The sequence below is a fragment of the Balaenoptera ricei genome, chromosome 5, assembly GCF_028023285.1.
Source record: "Balaenoptera ricei isolate mBalRic1 chromosome 5, mBalRic1.hap2, whole genome shotgun sequence".
NCBI lineage: Eukaryota > Metazoa > Chordata > Mammalia > Artiodactyla > Balaenopteridae > Balaenoptera > Balaenoptera ricei.
The window spans coordinates 9,832,590-9,857,231 of record NC_082643.1 but is presented as its reverse complement, the minus strand read 5'-3'; the positions used below and the strand labels follow the sequence as shown (position 1 = coordinate 9,857,231).

Sequence of the window (24,642 nt, the reverse complement as noted above, 5' to 3'; positions counted from 1 at the left end):
AATGGTGTGTACTGTTTTAGGTGACAGGGATTTAGCAGAGAACAAAAGACACAAAGTCCCTGCCCTCATAGACAGTAGACATACAATAAACAAATAAATACAGAATGCAGTAGGAAGTCTGATGGAAAAACATAAAGCAGGGTAAGGAGAATAGGAAGAATGACAGGTAAGTGGGGAGGGAGCTGCTATTTTATATAGAGTGGTTGAGAACACCTCTTTGATAAGAAGCTTGCATTTCCTTCCCCATGTGATGTGAGGGGCGTATGTGTTCGTGTGTTTGTGAGCATATTGGCCTGCTTCTCTGGGGGCAGAGGGAAGGAACTCAAATAACTGAAAATATGTAAAAAGCACTTGGTAAATTACTCGGCACTACGTGAACATAAGGTATTATTATTGTTGTTATTATTTCAGGTTAAGTCTAAACTCTGTAATTTGGCATTTAAGAGCCTTCACAACACAATTCTCTAACCTACCTTTCCAGTTTTATTTCCACTCCCCTATATAAACCTAACTTCCAAATACAATTTTCGCTTTACCTGATTCACTTGGCAATTAACCAAGTACCATCTCACGTTGCTTCTCCTCTTTCCTCTGTTTAAATCCTTTATTATTTTCATTTTCCATAAATTCTGTGTTCCTAATGAAATGTTAAACTTGTGCATGTCAGAGTCTTTCTATAAATTCCTTGAGGAATTCAATAATATGATTTGGCTTTGTTTCACATACTGGTTTAATGTTTATCATCACTCCGATAATTATTACTCTTTGGAATTTGGTGTTATACTCAATTTTGTATGAGTTCTGAATTGCCTTATTCATCATAGAACAATGTACCTTTGAGAAGCAGAATTTTTTAAAAAAATTCTGTATTGCTAAAGTGAGCCTATACCTGTGGTTAGGACGTCCCCTAAGGATTACCTCAGTGCCATTCAGACCAATAAGTATCTCCTAATTTTATGTGTCCACTTCATGACCACAATCCTAGGCATCCTCATGGCTTTTTCACGGCCTCGGGGTATTTCTCGCCACTATACATTTGTTATTGTCTCTTGAATGACTTTCAAGTGAATATTTCCATTGAAAGAACTTCCCAGCAGTCTGAGAAATCAAGCAGAACAGAAGGATGAGTAAAATACAGTAGAAACTATAGGATAAGCACTAAGTGAAGTTTTGGTAGATATAATGACCCTCACAAAGTACCTACATCCTAATCCCTGGGACCTATGAATATGTTACTTTGCATCGCAAAAGAGCCTTTGCAGATGTGAATAAATTAAGGATTTTGAGCTGGGGATGTTATTCTGGGTTATCTGGGTTGAACCAACATAATCACAAGGGTCTTTATAAGAGGGATGCAGGAGGGTCAGAGTCAGAGTAGAGGATAGAAACAGAAGTCTGAGTGATGTGCTCACAAGCCAAGGAATACAGGCTGCCTCTAGAGGCTGGGAAAGAAGAGGAAGGAACAGATTCTCCCCTCAGAGCCTTCAGAAGGAATGCATAGCCCTAATGACCCTTTGATTTTAGCCCTGGAAAACCTATTTTCAGGTTTTGGACCTCAAAAACTATAAAATAGTAAATTTGTGTTGTATGAAGCCACTAAATTTGTGGTAATTTGTTACAGCAGCAGTAGGAAACTAATACAGTGGTATAATAAAAAAAGAAGTCCTGAGCTAGGGATCTGTCACAATCTAGTCCCCACCACATGTTTATTAATTGTGTAATATCAGGAAAATCACTCTACCGCAGCTTCCTTTCCTGTAAAGTAAAATTATACCTGCCTTACAGCGTCGTTATGAAGACAGATAAAATTATTCATGTGAGCACTGTGCAACGTGTTTTGTGTTATACAAATGTTAGGTGTAAAACTTTGACTTCGTGTTTTCTAAACAAGGGCAAGGACTGGAATGAAGACGTCCATCCTTGAATGTTACATCATAACCACCCTCAGTAACCGACGTGTTATTTTAGCAGTGGTAGAAGTGGCCACCTGGCACCCTGGTCACAAACTTCTCTCCGTTAACCCAGTTGAATATGGCTAATGGACTGCAACATTCTTTGCCCAAAAGCCAAGACACGGCCTTAGAATCCTTCTTAACCCACCTTTAGGAAGTTGCTGTCAATCACCTAGAGCTGCCGTGAAGGAAGAAACTTATTAAAATCCCTGACCTAGTGGTTTAGAAAGTTTTGTCCCTTGGCCAGCATCACGGGCACCCCCTGTGCGCTTGTTAGTAATGCAGACCCTCAGGCCCACTCTGGGCATACGGAATCGGAATCTACATTTTAACAAGATCCCCAGGAGATTCCCATGGGAGAGAGGATATATTTTGCAGCGTTTTGAATCCCAACTGTGCAGGTCACTACTGTGTGACCTCAAGCGAAGTGTCTGAATCATCAAAGCCTCCGTTTTCTCATCAATAAGGTGGAGAATAACACCCACCTCACTCGGTCGTTATGAGAATTACAGAGGCTGCATATAAGGCATTTCGCACAGTGCCTGCCAGCAAATCCTGAGTGAATAGGATTCCTTTTCATTGAATCATTTGCACCATCTACAGCCGCTAGCCATATTACACATCCATTCAGTGTTGCTGGAGCCGCTTTGAGTGGACACTTTCCAAAGCCATCCACGCCCAGGAGAGCGCAGTGGGGCGGGGAGACAGGAACCCTAGCAACAATGCCGTCTCCAAACACGCAGGTACCGTACATGTTGCAACACCCAGGAAACGCTGGGTGGTCTCCCCGCTTTCAGAGCTCCCCGGCGCGTGGCTTTATGAGAAACCGTCTGCTGGCGTCTAGACACAGCATGGAGTCTGGGGACCTGCGGGAGGGAGCAAGAGCCAGAATCCCTGCTGAGTCGCTCTCGGCCCCAAGCCCTCTACCGTAATCCTTCTCTTAACTTTCCATCTGCTGCCGGTCTGCCTGCAGGCGCTCCGCAGCGCGCCAGCCCGCGCCCGGCTGCCCCCCGGCCCGCCGTAGCAGCCGCCGCAAGCCCTTCCCCAGGGACGAGCGGGCTGGGCGGGGCCGCGGCGGGGGCGGAGCTCGGCGGCCTGCTGCTCCCGGAGCCGCTGCCGGTGGTGCCGCCGCCGCTCCCCCCACCCTTTCCCCGGAGGCTCGGGCGGAGCAGCACCGCCGGCGAGGACAGATGGCCGCAGCCCGGGCCTGACGGGTGAGCAGTCGGGCACGTGAACGCCCACCTCCAGCTTGGCTCAGTGCCCGGCGGCGGCGGCGGCGGCCCCGCGGTGCCCCCCGGCGCCTCCGCCCGGCCCCTGCGCGCCGCCTCTGCGCTTTGCGTAGTAATTGCAGTTCCTGCTAGCGCCCCGCTCGCTCCCGGAACGCGTGTGAGGAGGACCGCCGCTGCCGAGCCCGCCCGAGCCATCGGCGTGGCGCCGGGAGCCGCTGCTCGGGATATGCGACGGGAGGCCGCCGGCACAGCGCAGGCAGCGGCCCCGCCGCGCCGGGAGAGCCGGGCGACAGCAGGTAGGCGACCGGCGGCCGCGGCAGGAGCCGGCCCCCCGAGCCACCTCTGCCCGGCTAGGGTCCAGCCCTAGGGGACCGGAGCTTTGCGGGGTGCTCAGTACTGGTGGGGAGTGGATTCGGTCCCACATTTTGCCAGGTGGTCCTTTTTGCCTGTTGCTCTCGTCCCCGTCCCAGCCTGAGCTCCAGGAGGGGCCGTCTTTCTCGCGGGTGATGAATTTCTCGGCAAGGTCATTGCTCCCTTAGGCTCTGGCTTTGAAGGTAAAGGAGAGAAGACGCCTGCTGCTCTTGTGCTTGGGAGAAGTATTTATAATCAATCAGGTCTGCACACTGAATATCCAGATAGAAGTGTGTGTGCGCGTGTGCGCGCGCGTTTGGCAATACTACACAAGCATTTTTCTCATTTTCCTACGCTTATTTCCTTTAAGGGAAACATACTATCGTTATATATAATATACATGCGTTTGTGTGCATGTGTATCCACACATTTACACATATACAGTTTTTCTTGAGATAGGCGGAGAGAGAAGGGCGGGCAGAGGTTGATAAAGGGAAATCATTGCAGAGACCTGTTTAGTATCTAGAGGTGAACTTTGGAACCACACTGAATGAGGGTAGAGACTAGAGGCTATAAACAGTTCTTCGGAGATGGATTTTAGAAAAGAAATCACTGAAGAACACTGTCAGCCAATACACAGACAGATCCTTATGCCAACCAGGCAGATCTACAAGATACAGGCAAAATTTCAGACGCAACAATGGACAGTGAAGAGGGGGGCGGAGAGGAATTTAAACACTGGAAAGTGCATTTTGGGTGGTGGGAAGGCAGCAAAGCCCCAAAAGGGTGCAAGGGCTTTTCGGAGGGGCATTGGGAGAAATCTCGGCTTGGGGTGTAGGTAGTTCAAGGTTAAGAGGATGTGAAGGTCCAGAAAGCAGCACAGGTGGTGGGAAAAAGGCAATGGTTTGGAGGAGGAGGGGAGAAACGAAGCTCTGAAAGTCACCAAGAAGCAACCACCTTTTATTAAGGTATCCTCTTCTTCCTGTTAAGGCAAATACCTTGGATATGCTCCATGTCAATATTTTTCCTAACACATTTGTTAAAGATCCATTGGACCATGTTTTCATTTTGTTTTTTGCAAAGAATCTGGGTCATGGTGGGACTGGGAGGAACTGAAGTGTTTACAGCACCAGCAAGATTTGGAGAGAGAGTTGATTAAGGCTTTAGCTTCATGAAATATTTACACATCTCCTGCGTGGGCTTTTGTTTGCTCTTGCTGGTACAGCTGCATATTTTACTTTGATAATGCTTTGAGGGTACGTCTCCCGAATCTGCTTATTTTCCAGTTATAAACTATTCTTTCTCTTCCATTGTGTTCACCATTGGCCTGCCCTGAGTAGCAACTGTGGGAACAAAGATACATGAGTCACAGCTTAAAGAAGAAAATCTTCTCTGTTGTTATCTGGGAATGGCAGGAATTTATATTAGAGAATATTCTTTTGAAATAGGATCACGAAGAACATTTTTCAAGCTTTTTGGTGCGTTTAGTGGAGGGGAGAGGTTGTTGTTTCATAAACAGAAAAAAAAAAGTAGTAATTGCCATGGCAAGCCTAGATGTTATATCATCGGAATTTATTTTGAAAACAGTGCAGAGGAACGCATGGAGATCCTTGTAAAGTGTGTTTTGGTGCGGTGAGGCTTCCGCGCAATCACTCAGTAGACTTTTATGAAAATGATGAGGGCAAAATTGCCAGTGTATAGCTTCATATTGGAAACAGAGGACTGAGGCATGATGTGAATCAGAAGCGCCTCAATTGGAGGGCAGGGTGGGTTCCAACAAGCAGTTTTAAAATCTGGGTGTTTTTTAAAAATTGCCTTAAAACAAATACACTTGCCCAATACACTTAATTATTTGTCCTTTCAACCTATCCTTGGTTGTACCCTAAATGAACTGGAAAGAATGTATTAGACACAGCTATCCTTCACTGTATGAATTTCCAGTCACAAAATCCGCAGCTTTCAAGGAAGCACTAAAATATTGATCATAGAATCACAAAATCATGAAAGGTTGGCCTCGGAGGGTCAGGACACACAATTCCAGTCCCAGATCACACTCGAACTTTTTCAGTGGCATCTCTTTATGCACTCTCTTATTGATTCCTTTATGCCTTCTACATATTTTTATCCTGAACTCGACGTGGTCCTGGATTGTGGAATAGAAGAGTCTCGGCCTGCAAGACTTGGGAGGGAGGGAGGAACAGCTACTTGAGTGCTCGGACGGGGAGAGTACAGGGTGCTATGGCAGGCAGGGTGCGGAGGGGGAGAGGAACAGCCCCAGGGACCTGAAGGATGAGGGGCTAGCCTGGCGAAGACGAGAGAGAAGGGCACTCCTGGTATAGGGACCAAAATATACAGAGGCCCAGGAAGAACAAGTAGCTCTAGGTGGTTGAAAAACTGTGAGGATAGAAAGATGGAAAGATGGGGATGGAGAAGGAAGTGGATCCATCCTCAAACTGAAATCCAGAAGAGCTGCTAACTCGTCTGGCCAGGAGACCATTTGATCCAGACACGTTAGGTAAATACATTCATGTTGAGGCTCTGTGTTGTTCATATTACCCAAGTTTATCTCTTTCAACTATCTAGAAACCATATTTACCTTAATTTACGATAGCCTGATTAAAAGGGAGATATGTCCTTGAGGAAGTCAGAATTCTCTGTGCCTCAATTTCTTCATCCAGGAAATGTCTACCACCTACTGTGCATATTGCGAAAATAAAAGAGAATGAGGGAATGGAGATTTGAGTTTTATAGAAATGCAGGGAATCTTTATGACAGCATTGCTCAGGGCAAAAGAATGGAAAATACTTGTATATTCCAAGCATTTAATTGTCCCAGATGACTCCAAAAGGCAAGAAAAAAAAAAAAAAGGAACTCAGGAAAAGCCCAAAGGCCACAGATAATTATACAATTATTTAAAGTGAAGGAAATTACATACAGCAATCCCAGAGTAATCAATAAGTGCCCTACTAGAACTGGTCACAACCGGTTGTGAAGTCAGTTTACTGGGTCTGATAGCACTTTTATTTTTGAAAAACAAAATAGAGTAAAACAGAATAGGCGGGTAAATAAGTATTGTTCTTGGAACTTTTAAATAGATATCTACATGTATATACACATCAGGCTATGATAAAACGTCTATCTTATTATGCATCGTTTCAGAAGGTCCAAAAGCTACTGCTTTAAGTGATACAAAGAAGAGATGCTTCCAGTTTGCAAGAACCCGAGAGTCAACTAGAGATCTACTACACAAGCATTTATGCCATATTCTGAATAACAAACTGGTCTTGAGAAAGGCAAGGCATCATAATTTACCAGTAAATTCATGGCAGTACAGTCAGAGGAGAGGGAGATCCTTGGGGACTGAATTAGTCTAGAAAAAGTTCAGAATGGAGGTGGAACTTGAGGTAGTTTATGAAAGATGGATGGATCTGGTGGGCAGTGAGCAAGGGCTGGTGATATAGGAGGAGGAAGTAGAGAAGGAGGTGGGGTAATGTGAGGTTTATTTAAGAGTCACTTAGAAAAGAAAAAAATGAATATTGAGTTGGGAGGGAGAGAATTACAGCAGAATTTCTGTTTAGACTAAAATATGACTCAAAAATCACTTACTTCTATAATTTATTTATTTATTTTCTATCTAAGATTTCTTTTCCTAATCCTGGTACTTTAGGAAAATCTAGACAGAAGGGCCATCATGTCAGTCATTAATCTCTTATTTCCTGCCATCTTTTTCTTTCTTTTGCAATCATTTAATGGCTAAGGCTTGTTTCAAATGAATTTAATGGTTGAATTATTGAAGTTATGTGATACACCACATTGTAGCATGATTATTTCATTTCTCAGAACACAAGTATAGTCATTGGCACAGAGGGTCAAGGGTGATCAAGTGATTGTCATAAATAGAGCAGACCCTTCTATCGTTTCCAGCAAGTCTTCTTTCTTGAGTGCCTTGTAGGTGTAACGCCCCGCGCTAGGCGCTGGCAGCTCTGTGAAGATGAATCAGACCACTTGGTACTCAGAATCCCAAAAGGAAGGGCGGAAACTGCCAGATTTTCTCTTTCAGTTGCTCTCTGACTTGTCCATCATTTTAGCTAAATATGTAAATATGTTTACAGGCACTTTGAGAAATTAACCTCAGAATGTTTTGCTATAGCTAAATAGTTATTTTGAGGAGGTAAAATCAGAGAAAACAGTCATTACTTGTGTTTCTGAAAACTTTTGGTGGGCTACTCTCAGCTCTTGCTGTCTTTCCTAAGCAGTAAAACAATCTTATGATATTGATATCCTCTTGAATAAAGCTGTACCTTTAACCAGGAGAACCACTGCCAGTTAAAATAGAGACTCATGCGCTTCAATTGATTGATTTGAAAGGCAGTCAAATATGGAAATTCACTTTTTTATAAAGATATCCTGGACTCCTCTTTCATCTTTCTCCACATCAGAATGTTTAGACTAGTGATAATCTAACTTTTTTGCATGAGTCAAGTCTGGAATAATAAAAACACTTAGAGGCTGCATTTGAATTGAAAAGGCATTTGTTGAATTTCACGGGGGAAGATGTATATACATATATATACATACTCTTGCAATTCAGATTACTGTCCTGAATGCCGGTGAGAAAAATTTTCACAGCTTTTTATCTGGGCATGTTAGAGTTGGCAGTACAGTAGCAACTTTCTAATTTTTCATGTCTGTAATTAGACTGTCAGCTTTACTTGAAGCTAGCAGCGTAACTGAGGGCCCGAATTATTATTTTCAGTCAGTAGTAACTGACCCTTAGCTGGAGGGTTAAATGCTATGACCTATGGAATCCGAATCCAAGTCTGTAGGTAGGGCTTAGAAATCTGTATTCTGTAATGGTCCCCAAAGGATGTCCATAGCCAGACTTGGACACCCCTGTTTAGTCCTGCCTTTATATACAAGGAAGTAGACAGATTACAGGTGAGTCCCAGACAAGTTAATAAATTGTCCTAAATCACTCTTAGAACTGGGGCAAAACAATCTAGACCTCAGCTTTCTAATTCTCCACTGATTCTCCACTAAGGGGAGGAGGAACAGGACCTGAAGTGAGGGTCTGAGGGCTCCTCAGTGGTAGGGGGAGGGAAATCAAATTACTCCTGCAGCCCTTCCTCCCAAATTGCGAGTCAATGCAGTGATCTCTGTCTCAAGGGTCTGATGGGGCAGAAAAATTGTGGGGATCAGCTGTGTGATCTGAGGCCAGGTGCTTTCTTGGCCTTACACACCAGATTCAATTTTAAAATGTTAATTCTTGGGTCCTAAACCCAGTGGGTACCCAGGCCATCCCTAGGAAGACTGCTTTAGTCAGTAGTCACAGCCTGTGATACTAGCAGAAGCAAGCAATCCCTGAAAAAAACTCAAGGCCAGAGAGTAAAAATCCACAAAGTCACAAGCGCCTCTAGGGACCTCAGGACTGTTGCTAATTCAGTAACAGACAGCTGGGCAGAGAGCTCCAGAGCTCCTTAAAAAATCTAATTGGACCTACTAATTTTCTGGAGGCAAAGGAAGTTGCAGAGAATCATTTTTTTTAAAGCCTGAATTGCAAATGGTCCAACAAAGTGAGAGATCTAGTTTAGGGGGAATACTCAAGATGTTTTATGGGGACAGATTCTTGACTGTTTTTTCAGGATATTGACTTCTAAATAGACTCAAATTAAACTAACCATATTGTGTCTATGGGAGACTTTCTTTATAACATAAAACTTTGGGCAAATGAAATGCTTGAGGGAGTTAAATGTTTATGTTCAGTATATTTTCTGAAGAATCAGAGAACTTTTTGTTTCAATTCTTGTTGACAATTTTTCTAAAATCTAATACCCTGTGCCTGTATATCTGCCTTAATAAGGACAATATGGCAAATATCAGGATTCAGAATTTTGCATCGCGTCTGGGTGTCTGTTCTGAATTACACCTGTGTAGGACAGGGCTGCCGAATATAATATAGAATTTTTAAACTGCTTTTCTTTTTTTTTTTCACTCTGATGTGAATGTGCCTTCTCATGATACACTTTTAAAAAATTTTGTTATTGTCCAAAAATGCAAAAGATATTTGATTCATTGTGGGTTCCACTTTGTTGGACTTTGGTCTTTGCCTTTGCCATTACATCATTTTGGAATGCTTATTTCTTCATCTGAAATTAGTTTCTCAATCCCCTCAAAACATGGTTTAAAGCTCAATTATTTCAGCAAACTCTCCATGCTTCTTTAGACCTGTTTCTAACTACTATTTTATACATAGCATGAATTTTTTTTTTTAATATTTATTTATTTATTTGGTTGCACCAGGTCTAAGTTGAGGCAGGCAGGCTCCTTAGTTGTGGCTCACCCGCTCCTTAGTTGCAGCACGCAGACTCCTAGTTGAGGCAGGCAGGCTCCTCAGCCGAGGCTCCCAAGCTCCCCAGTTGCGGCATGTGAACTCCTAGCTGTGGCACGCGTCTGGGATTTAATTCCCTGACCAGGGATCGAACCCAGGCTCCCTTCATTGGGAGCACAGAGTCTTATCCACTGCGCCACCAGGGAAGTTCCCATGGCATGAATGTTTAATTTATCCTTACTTGTGTTGTTCTCTAAGCATGCCTTTCCTTGAATCCTACAAATTATTTCTCCTTGAAATATGCAGGCAAAACCGAAGTGACTAGAATTTTAATGCTAATGAGAATTTTAACCAGAGCTAAGGTTAATAAATAGATGTACATTTCCCCCTGCATCCTTGAATATGTAAAAATTGCTTATGACAAATGGGTGTGGAGGATTGGTTTTGTTTTTCACGTTGAACAAGTTCTGAAAGCAGTCAGAGAGCAGAAATCTGTCAATGTCAAGGTCAGGGGCTAAGCTCTGACTGAGTGAAAATGGCTATGCCTTCTCCTTTCACGTGGGGGATGATTTCTTGTCTACATATGTAGATTCTCAGAACGAAAGAATCCTTTGCCATGAGCATCTGAGGGATCTGCTGCACTTCACTTAAACTGCCCAGACAGGTGTGAGGATGTATGTTACAGATCAGACATTGAAAACTGGCAGTCTGTGGGCCCAGCAGGACGATCATGTTCTACTTGGCCTGCAGGTATTTCTTTTTAATTAGGCCAGTATTTAAAAATCAGAAGATCTATTATAAAAATGAAACACCAACCCACATTCTCTAAGCTGGAGTTGAATAACAGTATGTGCTACCTCTTTATTACACTTCAGACCCCACTACTCCCTATTGTCTCCCTGACATTGAGACTTCATATAAGTCCCTTGTACTCAACAGCTTCCCTTAATTGTGTGAGCTACCTAGAAGCCGTAGATACTGAGTTCACAAAGCCTGGACGAGATGTTTTCTAAGTACCACTGAGCTCTCCAGTGCTGTGAGTGTGCTCATGAAATTGATGGGACTCTACACAGTAGAGAGGCCACTGTGCTGAATGTAGTTAAGCCCCGTAAACTATAGCGAGAGTCTAAACGGTTTTCATCATCAGAATATGTAGATTCTGTGAAAGGGTAATGAATACAAACTGAGTTGACCTGGTCTGTTAAGAAGAGAATAGTGGAAATTTTTGTTTGCTTGCTTTTTACTCTACCACGTGTTGCAAAAAGCAAAACAAACAAAAAGTTTGATCAATTATTTATTCTTTAACATGACCAATGATTACAGTTTTACATTGGATTGCTTATTTTTTTTTTTTTTTGCTTTTTTTTAAATTGAGGTATAGTTGATTTACAATATAGTGTTAGTTTCAGGTGTACGGTAAAGCGATTCAGTTATATATATATGTGTGTGTGTGTGTATATATGTGTATATATATGTATATATATATATTCCTTTTCAGATTCTTTTCGCTTATAGGTTATTGCAAAATATTCAGTATAGTTCCCTGTGCTCTACAGTAGGTCCTTGTCGTTTAGCTTTATATATTTTTAAATGCACCATATCTTTGTTTTACGTACAACTCTTTCCATAGACACGACACATGCATAGCCTCCTGAAAGCCCAAAGCATATCTCGAGCTTTCAGTAGATGGTACATTCTGTTTGGTAGGCAGGGCAGTTGAGAATAAACCGTCAGGGGTGGTATCGACTCGTATCCCCGTTTGTAGCTGTGGCCTGCACACCTGAGGAAGGGTCACCTAACGATGGTAGTCGGCTGTGCTTCCAACCTGTGACTGCAGCTGCCCAGATCCCTGTGCACTCTGGCTACTTGATTGTGCGGAACTGCTCTGTTCATGTGGCTGAAAATGAGGTGACTCTGTCAGGGTTGATTTACTCGTGTTGTAAATAAACACAAAGGCCCTTTGGAGACAACAAGATGGAAAACGCAGGCAGATCCCTAAAGTAGAGAAAGCTCTTCCCAGCTCTGACATCTCTCCTACTTTCTCAACTCCCGCTGCCACTCTCCTTCCTCGTGCACACTTCATGCCCGCCACCTCCACATCGTGCCTCCCACTTTACTTCTAAAAACGTCGTCGCACCTAATTATTAAGCCCAAAGTATCAGTGCTTCGGCAGCTTCACTCCAAGAAGACAGTGCTGAGAATAGTATCAATGGAAGCCAGCGGAGGACACGGTGCTACATCTATTCTGTGCTTTCTTGGGACAGAGTGTATTTCCTTCTAGAATAATGTCCAAATCTTTAAGTAGTAGGCATCACCTGAAGTGTACTGATAATATATACAAAACCAGAGGTGTTCAAATTCTTTAGGGATAAAGTTATTTTTTTCTTAGTGATTTTAAGTACCTTAAATTTAGTTACACTGAAACTTTTATGCTCTCTTATGAAACTATTCTCCTATTCCCCTGGTGGTTATTTTGATGTTTCAAATTGCAGTGATGGGTTTTTAAAGATCATCCCTCTGGGGTTTGTGGCTTTTGAGTGGTGAGTCCAAGTCTCAGGAAGGGATGATCAAAGTTAATAATCTGAACTGGACTGGACTGAGGGTACATCAGTACTTCTGCTTGGTAAATCAAAGAAAAGCATTCCTCAAACTGGAAGTAGGAATTTATTTAGGAGTTGAAGGATAGAATGTGAGAGAGGGCTGGCAGAAGGCCCTGATTTAAAGAGGATGGATGCTTGGCTCATTTAATAAGTTGGTGTTGAGTACTTTATATCTTAGACCGTGTGCTATGTGCTAGGGATTCAAAGTTGAATAAAACATAATCTGAACTTTCAAAATAATTCCCAGACTACTGGATTAGATAACCTTATTGATAAATGTGGCTCAGCAAGGTTACACTGGACTCTTTTCCTGGTCAGGATCTCTGGGATTTCCCCAGCAGCCTAACAACCAGACTCCTTTCTCAGTCCTAACCAAGCAACCCCTGTACCTCCCTCTTCCTTCCTCAGGCCCCAGCAATTCAGTTCAATTTCCGTCCGTCTTCACAGCTTCACCACCTTCTCGCCACACCTGGGTTCCTTTTTTCCTAGCCAGGCCAACATGAAAACTAGAAGAAGTCTTTCCCACACTGTACTTCCTTCATGCCATCAAAAATAAAAACATAGACACATGTATTTTCAACTTCATCCTGCTAAAAACAACTAAGAAACAGAGGGTCCCAAGAGTGACTAAAATGGGGCAGATACAAGATTAAGAAATCTTCTAAGTTTCTGCTGGTGGCTAGTCTGAATACTATAGGACGTTTCCTCCCCATGAGTATACCAGAAACTCTGTGTAACTTCATCCCCTCTCTTTCTTTTCTATTCAAGAAAACATCTACAAATGCAACTGAGATGAATGAGGTAACATTATTCTAGAAATGACTATTATCGAGATTGGCATAGCTGACATGAGAGAAAACTGCTCTAAATTATTCTTTTAATAAATCATTTGTTGTCATTGGTACTTTATCATTGCTCATAAACAGTTTGTGATACACTAGTGTATTATTAGATGGTTTAAAGGTCATGGTTTTACACCATTACTTAGACTCTCAGGGATTACCTCCACCCTGGGGGGGATGATCTTGAGTCAGATCATTATTGGGTAATGTACCTGTTTCAGGGTACTGAAAATACCTGTCTGTTTTCATAGTTGCTCAGTGAGATGCCCCATGCCCTCATACTATCTTCTTTTTTCTAAGGTGGCGCTCATCACTTTACCCTGGTTTTCCTCTCCAGGGTTAGGACCCTGAAAGTTCAAATGGTAATTCACGTCTCTGCAAAGCCCTGGTGAATGACTGCATCTCTGTGTGTTTACCCCTACTTAGAGGAGAACTTCCTAGCCTTGCTGCCCAGAAGGTAGTGGCAGAGGGAAAAGGGGGGAGGGTACCTGGATTACAGAACTAATGATGATGAGTGGGAAGGAACAAAAGACCAGCCAGACACATGAGGGAAAAGAAAGTAAAGCGGGGTAAATGGGAGCAAGAGACCAAAGGACCCACTCAGGCCACTTTGCCGTCTTGGTTCTGGGGCACGAGAGAACGGAATACATTTCTCTTTATCCATCTGCTTTCCACTGTGAGGAAACCGGACATGGGTGGGTTATAGATGTGTATAATTAATGACCTCTGACCCTTTCAAAACTTCATTCTTTAGGCTCCTCTGCCAGTAGCATCTGCTAAAGTCATTTCTCATTTAAACAAATCTGTGAGGTTTGTACTATTATTTTCCCCATTTTAGAGAGGAGGAAACAGATTCAGTAAGTTGCCCAGAGTCCCTCAGATACTAATTGGTAGAGCTGTGTGAGAATCCAGAGTTGTCTACAACTTCAAAGGCACTGGGCTACATACACTGCAATATATGAACGTTATTAACATTAATACTATGAGTCAAAATACGAGGAATGGGCAGGATTTTACAGACTGTTCTTTCCTATCTCAGATTTCATTTCATGTTGTTTAAAGAGCAAATGTGAAAGCTTCTAGATCAGTGATAAGTCATTCTTTCAGCAAACAGGGGGAGCTCAAGGACAAAACATTTTAGGTTGAAACTTTAAAAATCTTTGTATAGGTGGTAAACTAGCACAACAAAACGTTTTATCAGAATATCCAGGTGACACATATGTCCTACAAACAACATGTCTGTTTCTTGAAAGAAAAACCGATTTCACACAGTCACGTGCACACACATGTGCACATACACACATATAACAAGAAAGAAAACCAGGCACGAGTCTGTGTTTAGCTTTCCCAACGGACTTTGGACCTAGAAACTATTTATAGAACTAGTGTTTCCGTGATTGATGTTTTAATCACAGACATTCATTTACTTATGAAAGTGAGCGATTCCTTATTATAGCTTGCAGCTAAGTGTTCTGGTTGCAAATTGAAGGCTGAACAAAAGGTAATCTATGTACAGGAGGCCCATTTGAGACAAATTCCTTCTTAAAAGTCTATTTCTGACAAACTAATGTTGCTTGTCAGGAGGATGGATATACATTATATTTGTCCATTTCAAACATGAAAATCCACTAATTGTTTTCAAGTTGTGACTTCTGCCTTAGTTTTTTTTAAGTAATAAGTGATTGATTTTTTTTCTAGTTAAAAAGAAAGAAAACAGAAGTCCCCTGCAGGCACTAGGCTTGTCACTGGACTCTTGTCATCAATATGGAATGTCTTTACCACTTGGTGTTGTTTCAAAATACAAACTCTGTTCCAGAGGGTAACACAGTAGAATGCACTGCTTTTCAAAGTGTGGGAGATTTCCATCAGTGACCTGTGAGATGATCTTAGGTAGTATACGGATTTACTTTGTATTGAATAGTTATGAATTTCTTTTAATATAAAAATACTTAGAATAAATTTTAAAGTATATATTTTAAAATATGCTATATGAAAAACATATCACTGGCACAACAAACCTGTGATCTTACAGGTATCATTTCTTAAGGCTAGGCTAATATTTTTAACTAGTGCAGCAGTTACAGTCAATTGAATGAAAAATATTAAGTCAAAAATCATTTAGGGCTTCCCTGGTGGCGCTGTGGTTGAGAATCTTCCTGCCAATGCAGGGGACACGGGTTCGAGCCCTGGTCTGGGAAGATCCCACATGCCGTGGAGCAACTAGGCCCGTGAGCCACAATTACTGAGCCTGCGCATCTGGAGCCTGTGCTCCGCAACAAGAGAGGCCGCGATAATGAGAGGCCCGCGCACCGCGATGAAGAGTGGCCCCCGCTTGCCGCAACTAGAGAAAGCCCTCGCACAGAAACGAAGACCCAACACAGCCAAAAATAAATAAATAAGTAAATAAAAATTAAAAAAAAAATCATTTAGATAAGAAGTACATAAGATAGAAATCATGAGAGAGGTACACAGGTGTCACAATCTGTGAAAGTGGTACATGAAATCATGTCATTGCCCAAGGCACCTCAGGTTCTCTCTAGAAATGAGAAGGTTAGTCCAGGAATCCCTAAGATCAATTCTAGCTCTAATGTCCAATTATTTTTTAATTTTATTTATTTATTTACTTATGACTGTGTTGGGTCTTCGTTTCTGTGCGAGGGCTTTCTCTAGTTGCGGCGAGCGGGGGCCACTCTTCATCGCGGTGCGCGGGCCTCTCGCTATCGCGGCCTCTCTTGTTGCGGAGCACAGGCTCCAGACGCGCAGGCTCAGTAGTTGTGGCTCACGGGCCCAGTTGCTCCGTGGCATGTGGGATCTTCCCAGACCAGGGCTCGAACCCATGTCCCCTGCATTGGCAGGCAGATTCTCAACCACTGCGCCACCAGGGAAGCCCTGTCCAATTATTTTTAACAGTCTTTATTCTTGGGCCTGTTTTCTAAATTTTAGTTCTCTTCAGCCTTTTCTGGACCTTAAAGATACCCTTCTTATCTTCCCCCTCCGTCAGCAGCAAGCATTCATGCATTCATTCATTTACGCCACATACTCCTGAAACAAACATTCTGTGGAGACCTTACATACTAGGTAATGTGGGCAAACAAGAAAGCTACAGAATTCTGTACCCCTGACATCAGTTTTAAATGAGTATACATGTCTGTTATTCCCATTGAAGTTAAAGCCCTCGAAAGCCCTGGACTTCTGCCATAATCTTTTCTTTGTACTTCCTGAACAACTAAAAGATCTTCAGTGGAAAGTCCCTTCATTGATAAAAACACATTATCAAGGCTCACATTACAAATTTAAAACATGTGTTGTGCAAATCCTGAATGGATTACACATGAGAATGGACAAAAAGGGCTTTCTATATTTCATAGCTAGAGTGGTCTAATGCTTGGGATCTTCTGAACACAAAGGGAAAAAAAAATAGTACTTTCTTGATTTTTGAGTAGAGGGCAATGCAGTTGGTCAGCTAGAAATTTTTACAGGTCTGAGTGAAATGAGGAATACATCAGGTGTTTTTTTTGAATTCAGTTACATTGAGGGAGGAATTGAATTTCAGTGGTGTTTATTGTTTTTCTATATAATTTACCCCCAAACACATGGTTAAGGTATAACTATTATTATGACTATATTTCTGTGGGAATTTGTCCTTGAGAAACATTGCAAAAATGTTGTAAGGCACCTGAGTGTCGTAAGTAGAAATTGTCACAAACATCTGTGTAATGTCAATAGAGCTCTTTTATGCTTGCCAGCAATTCATAAGATTCTCCTATACTGGCAAAAAGGATATAGCTGTGGTTTCCTGCTGGAGTTTCTATATAATAGTGAGAAAAGCATCAGAGGATGCAGTTGCTTGTGGTTGTTCGTTCATGTACTGCTGTTCTTTTCTTTCTTGTAAAAAACAGGAAGCTGAAGTTTGTTTTTTACTCAGTTCAACTGATGTTTAATAAGGACTTACCCGTGTACCGCTATGGGAGGATGTAAAAATGAAAAATGCATCCCTGCCTTAAAAGACCATAAAATCTTAATATTAAGGGTAAGAGGTTGAAACATTCATGGCAGTATTTATCTACTTTCAGTGCACATACATTGTGATAAAAGTTAATTGAAATTGTTTTCAAAATTTTAATGTTTATGTTTTGTCATAGCAGGTATAACATTCCAAGTGTCACATTAAAACATATTTTGAAGAAACAGCTAGTTAGTACGGGTAGTTTTTAATGCTAGTAACTGCACCAAAGTTCAAATTAGTTTGTTAGTTTTTCTGTATTCTCTGGTGATGCATCAGACTTCTAATTCCCCAGCCCAGTAGTTCTGAGGGGAATTGGGCAAAAGAGCATATTTCAAGTCCCTTTCTCAAAGAGAAGGTAAAATAAAATGATATACTTAGGCTTAATAAATCAGTACGATTGCATTTGACACTATCATAAATTTCAAAGAAAGAAAGAAAGCCATGCACAAAGAGAATATTTGTAACCAAGTATGTATTCTGAATAGAAATGATTTAATGGAAGCCATATCAGTTAGGAAAGCAGAACCACTATGGTGATTTGGAATAATGGATTTATTATAAGTTTTAGGCCTTGCACAGTTGTGGGAGCTTATAGAAAAGTTTATGAGCAGTGGTTGCTTTTGCATCTGGTATTGGGTCTGAAGTCATCATAGGTTAGCAGAGCTGGCAGTGGAAAGAAAAGCTGGATGTGAAGTGGAGACAAGCAAGGACAGACTAGAACCTGTGTTGGACTCCTGTCTCCTCCAGCCTCAGTGACCTGGGAGAACTGTGGAAGGAGCTGGCACTCTGCACTGCAAAGCTGTTCGTGCACCTGGGCCAGAAGGTGAAGGTGGGGATCTGGTGGGAGGCAAAGGACCAAAGCCTGGCCTCTGCCCGAATCCACCGAGGTGAACGGGAAGATCAGCGCCCGGCACCTGTTGCACCACACTGCCCTTCTGAAAGTAGAAACACTGCCGCTTCACTCTGCCTTCCAAACCTCACCTAGGTTTCCCTTGTAACCAGCTGTAACGAAGAATCATTTAGAGAAGGGAATTCTGGGAATGGATTTCCATCTGAGCTAAATTGACAGCTGGTACAAAACCATCACAGAAACTAGCCAATAGGAAGAGAAATGTCTAAGGTCAGACAGTCCCTTGTTTTTGAATTCTGCAAGAATCCTTCCTGCTAAAGGACTCAGAATCCAATCTGCTCGTGGATTACGTTGCAGACGTTTTATTCTATTTTATACAAATTTTCTGCTATACACAACTATAAGTTGTTGGTTTACTTACACTCAAAAACTAAAGCTTCAGAAGGGGTATTTATTTAAAAAGTTCCAAGATTTATGTCATTTAAGCCACTGAGCTCATCTCTTCAAAATGTATATCATCTTGCAATATAAAAGTTAATGAGATTAACTCAGCACATGTCTGGGTGATGTAACGATAAACATATTTTCTGCCACAGTAGACTCCAAACTCCCTTTTTAGATTTCTGTAGGTGCTACAGAAGGTTCGTATAATATCATGTTACAGAAAAGCAAAGCTCGTTTAGAGAGCTTTTTTTTTTTTATTTATTTTTTGTTTTTCTTTGAGACTCTTTTTTTTTTTTAACATCTTATTGGAGTATAATTGCTTTACACTGGTGTGTTAGTTTCTGCTTTATAACAAAGTGAATCAGTTATACATATACATATGTCCCCATATCTCTTCCCTCTTGTGTCTCCCTCCCTCCCACCCTTGCTATCTTTGAGACTCTTTTGCTTGTAAGGATGTATACAGTGGTGCTATATGAAGTGGTGAGCTTATTAATGGTAGAAGTATTCAACCAGCTGCTATAGCCAGAATTCCTGCAATGACTGGGAGGTTGGCCTTCAGAGCTTCTGAGACTTATTCCACTTTTGAGATTCTTTGAGTCATTATCAGTGACTCTCAACCCCTTTTTTTTTTTGGCCCCCAACTCACTTGATAAATGATGTCTACAGTTGGGTACCCCTTGTATTTCCAACTTTTTCTCTCTCACTTAAAAAACACATTAAAATACAAGTAAGTGATCTAACTCAAAAAATAAATTATAAATAAATAATCCATTATCCCTTACTTAAGTACTAGGAAGAAAAATCTTGTCTTTCATATACGCACGAGAAATCTGTCAAAAAACAGATCACAACCATATTTTGCCATGCTAACCATATTTTCTAATTTACTGCTTAGTAAAGCAAGAAAACAAAAATCTATAGTTTACACAAATAAAAATGGAAATATCCATAACAAGGAAGGAAAATGCATAGTTTTATAAAAATTCCTGTGGTATACAACAACTGATGAAATTAGGCAATACTATCTTACGTTTTGGATGCATTAGTTGTATCGTTGTGTGTGTTGATCTAATCTGATCATAGAGATGCATTTATTGAAGAAGCATGTGGTATTGGCCTATCATTGCAAATCTATGCACTTGGGCTGGGGTAACAGTGCATCATATGTACACAGGTGGCTAGGATTTACTCCTTATCCACTAATGGATCTGCAATCTAGTAGGAGAGAGAACACAGAGATTCAAGCAAAGGGAGAGGAGGAAGTGTTAAGTGTGTGCTTAATATGGAAATGGAAATATTATGGTTCTAAAAAGATGAAGTTTTAAAATTCTGTTCCACAGTATACATCTAGAATGACAAAGACAAAACAAACAAACAAAAAAACTTGACAATACTAAGGGTTGTCAAGAATGTGAAGCAACTGGGGTTCTCATATGCTGCTAGTAGGAATACAAAATGGTACAGCTACTATGGAAAATCTGGCAATTACTTATAAAGTTAAACATTCACTTACCATTTGACCTGGCAATTCCACTCCTATTTACTTAAGTGAAATAAAAACCTACGTAACACAAAGACCTATTTCTCGGTCATAATCACCAAAAACAGGAAATACTGAAAATATCCCTCAACTAGAGAATGAATAAACAGACAGTGGCACACCTGTGCAATGGAATACTATCCAACAGTGTTAAGGAGCAAACTATTGATATACACAACACAGATGAACCTCACATATATTATGCCAAATAAAGAAGGCAGCCCGAAACAGTTCTGTACTTTTATCATCACACGACAATCGGGAAAAAGCAAAACCAGGAGTAGAGCACAGATGAGTGGGGGACAGTTTGACTACAGTGGAATAGTCAGTTCCCAAAGGAATTTCTTTGGGGGATGATAGGATAGTTTTATATCTTGATTGTGGTGGTGGTTATACAACGATGTATTTGTCAAAACTCACAGAACTGTATACCAAAAAAAGAAAATCTTACTGTACATAATTTTTTTTTAATTCTTAAAAAATAAATTTAGCCTCGAATCATGGTCCAAATTTTAGCATCCTCCTGGTTCTGAAATCAGAAAAGCAGGCCATATGGAGAAGATGCTAATCCTATTCTCTGTTTATTGACACAGAAAAATGTGCAGACTGAACAGATTTGTGCTCTGATGTCCAGAAATCTCGGGTTAGTTTAGATCTCAAAACTCTCTTTAAATGGATGGAGGCCCTGGATATCAGCTGACAATTCTGTTGCTTAAAATGATGTTATGTTAACCAGCCGGTGGATGTGTGTGAGAGTAGTGTGAGCTTTCCGTGTCATCTGCTGTCTGTGTGTAAATGGGCTGCGCCCCCCTCTTTCCCCAATCTCATATTCACAGACCCTGAAAGTAATTATTCACAATCTGATTTATTAAGGTCTTATAATATGGGAAGTGCTGTTCTACATGCTGTGAGCGCTGATACCAGGCTACTTAGAATCTGTCAGAGATGGAGCTTACAACCTAGGGTGAGAGATAAGACATGTGACTCAGTAACTATAATTCAATCAGATTATGATAAATCCTATAGTAGAGGTTTTCTCACTGTACTATGGCTGTTGAGAGGAGGAAGTCATCACTTCCTGCCAGGAAGCATCAGGAAAGGTTATTTTGCAGAGAGGGTGGCGTTTGTCCTGAACTTTAAGATTCTTAGTTCCTAAGCTCTTTGAGAAATAGGTCTTTTCTGTCTTGTTTACTAGTTTTCCCCCATATCTAGTCCAGTCCCTGATACACTATTGATACATCAATATTTCTGAATTAATTAATAAGAGAAAGAAAAAACAGAGACAGAGAACACACTCTAGGGGTACATGGCCTGAGCACAGGAATGCAGGCAAATGCTTGAGAAATGCATGTTTGAGAAACTGAGACTTCTTCAGTTTGGCTGGAGTATAGGGTGCTTGGGGGAAGCAATGTTCCAAAACGGTGTTGAAATCAAACTGGAAGTGTTCTTCTGAACATTTTTCAGTATTGGAAGCCACTGAAGGATTTTGAGCTGAGAATGATATGATCAGTCTGTTTTAAAACAATGTCATTTGACAGTGATTATGAGACAGTGACTATAGTGATTATATAAGCTGTACTGGAGCAAAGCAGAAAGACCACACCTGAGGCACCTATACCAGCTCAAGCATGATGTGGAGAAGGCAGGGGTTGCAGAAGTCAGAAGCCCTGGGATCAAGTCCTAACTCTGCCACTAAGCTATGGGACAAATCACATAAGTTTCTGAAGCCTCAATCTTTGTATCTATGAGGTTAATGTGGAAATTATAAGAAAGAATATTTGTGGGAGCTTTGTATATTTTAAAGAGCTATATAAATGTGAGTCTCGGCTATCGGAAAGAAAGTTGCAAATATTTCTGGCAGAGATGTGACACGAATTGGTGACTGCATGATTATAGGGGATAAGGGAGCTGAAACTGTCAAAATGACTACAGGATTTTAAGCCAGACCTGGCTGGGAGACCACTGGTGCCATTAACAGAAACAGAGCTGTCAAGAGGGAAAGTTCATTTTGGCATTGATTGACTGATGTCCAATCCTAGGCTGGATGTTAAGTTTGGGATACTGGCATGACATGCAGGTCCACAGCTATAAAATGGAGAAGGACGGCAATGTTGGGGGAAAAAGTGGTGCCTGAAATTACAGCCAGTAGGTCAGCACCGTTAGATACCCTAAGTGTGAAAGAGATTTCCAAGGACAGGAAAGAAGAGGACTGAAGAGAAGAATTCCTAGTAAAACCCAGATATAAGGGTCAGAAAAGGAAAAAGTTTGATCTAAGGCTACAAAGGGACCATCCAAAAGTGGACATGAAAGTCAGCAAGGAAGAGTGTCAGGAAGAGGTGGGCGTCAGCAGGGAAAACCATCTTCTAGACAGATGAGGAATAAAATTGAGTTTCCTCATTTTGAACTTAAGAAAATAATACTTTCTTTGCTGGCTTGTGGAGAATAAATAAGAAACAGTATGTAGTGCAATATACTTAATAGGCTTAAAATAGGAGCTATTATTAGCATTGCTCCTGGAAATTAATTCCCGTTTTCAATATCCTTTAGGAATTTAAAAAAATGTAACCCAAGCCTTGTGAATTTTGCGTATGTGTGATGTTCCTTTCTTAAAAGTAAATCATAGGCTAAATTTGCTGCACAATAACATCTCCCAACCTTTAAAGCGTAAAACCTAATTCCACCCCGGTTTCAGAAGAGCTCCGTACTGTCCTGACAAGAGCATATTGTTTTTCAGTAACTCATGAAGGTGCCCTGCATGAAAAACATTTCTCCCATCCCTGCCAAAGTTAAATCATAGCAAAGGAACCCGGGGTAAGAAGAGCTTTCCCATCTGCTTCCCGCTGCCCTAATGTGGAATGTATCATTTATATGGAATTAATGCAACATTTCAATCCTGAAGGTGGCAATGTAAACTTAGTTTACGCAGAAAATCACTAGTGAAGGTAAAAATATTAAAAGAATATTGGTTTGATGTATACACTTTTACTTTGTCTTAATGAATAAGTGATCAGGACAGCATAGAACAATCATAAAATCTATCTGTGCCATGCCAGTTATTTTTTAAATTTTTATCTAAGAGGCTGAGCATCTCTGCTTTGTTTCAGGTAAAAACCAGTTTGCTTTTAAAACAGGAAAACACAAACAAAAAACAAAACAAAGAAACCCCTCTCTTCCAGGATCCCATCTTGCATCTCATCTCAAACCAGCCACCTTGAAAACGTACAAATGTACACAGTTAAGGAAACGTAGTGAGAAAGCAGAAAAGGCTCAGGGACATCTGCAGTCACTCTGGGGAAAACTATCCAAGGCAAGGCACAGGATGCTGTGGTCTTTCAAGATCCTTGTGGCTCTGAAATTCAGTGGCACATTATTCCACATGTTCAAATGATTAATCCAAAACTGTAGAGGGGGGCTTCCCTTGTGGCGCAGTGGTTGAGAGTCCGCCTGCCAGTGCAGGGGACACGGGTTCGAGCCCTGGTCCAGGAAGATCCCACATGCTGCGGAGCAACTGGGCCCGTGAGCCACAACTACTGAGCCTGCGCGTCTGGAGCCTGTGCTCCGCAACAAGAGAGGCCGCGATAGCGAGAGGCCCGCGCACCGCGATGAAGAGTGGCCCCCACTTGCTGCAACTAGAGAAAAAAGCCCTCACACAGAAATGAAGACCCAACACAGCCATAAATAAATAAATAAATAAATAAATAAAAATTAAAAAAAAAACTGTAGAGGGAAGGTGGCCAAGATGGCAGAGCAGGAAGACCCTGAACTTCCCTCCTCCCACAGACACACCAAACTTACAGCTACTTACAGAGCAACTATCTATGAGAACTACCTGAAGACTAACAGAAAAAAATTTTCACAACTAAAGACACAAAGAAGGAACCACAGCAAAATGGGTAGGACAGGCAGACACACAGTGTAGTCAGAACTCACATCCCTGGACTAATGACCCACAAATGGAAGGAATATAACAATCATAGAGGTCCTCCCCAAGGAGCAAATGGTCCAAGCCCTACAATGGGCTAAGCTTGCCCCCAGAACATCTGGCTTTGAAAACCAGGGGGCTTATGTTCAGGAGAGCCCAAGGGCCATAGAAAACAAGAGACTTTGCTCTTAAAGGGTGTGCCCAAAATCTCATACTCTGAGTCCCGACACAGAAGCAGTAGTTTGAAAGGAGCCAGGGTCAGACCCACTTGCTGATCTTGGAGAGCCTCCTGGAGAAACGGGAGGCAACTGGGACTCCCCCTGGGTATGAAGATGCTGGCAGCAGCCATTTTTGGGATCTCATTCTACCGTGACAACACCAGTGCTGGCAAGCACTATTTTGGAATTCTCCCTATAACCTATTAATACTAGGGACACAGCCCTGCCCATCAGCAGACCAGTGTCAGCCCTGAGCACCGTGGGGTCATGCAGACAGCTGCATAGGGACCCAACTCCACCCTCCAGCAGGCCAGCACCAACCCCATGGCCCCCTGTGCCGTGTAGCCAACTGCTACA

The 24,642-nt window shown here is 41.7% G+C and overlaps 1 protein-coding gene across 2 annotated transcripts in view; it reads left to right on the top strand.

Moving 5' to 3' along the window:
- Positions 1-3,075: 3,075 nt before the first annotated feature.
- The window catches only part of GPRIN3 (GPRIN family member 3), a 66,437-nt gene continuing 44,870 nt past the window's right edge, over positions 3,076-24,642 (top strand). Inside the window, exon 1 of one of the 2 annotated variants that reach the window (XM_059923896.1) lies at positions 3,076-3,166. The gene's annotated coding sequence lies outside the window, so the exon portion shown is untranslated. Of the gene's footprint in view, positions 3,167-3,320; positions 3,478-24,642 lie in introns of those variants that run through there. The other variant, XM_059923895.1, reaches the window with a different exon arrangement.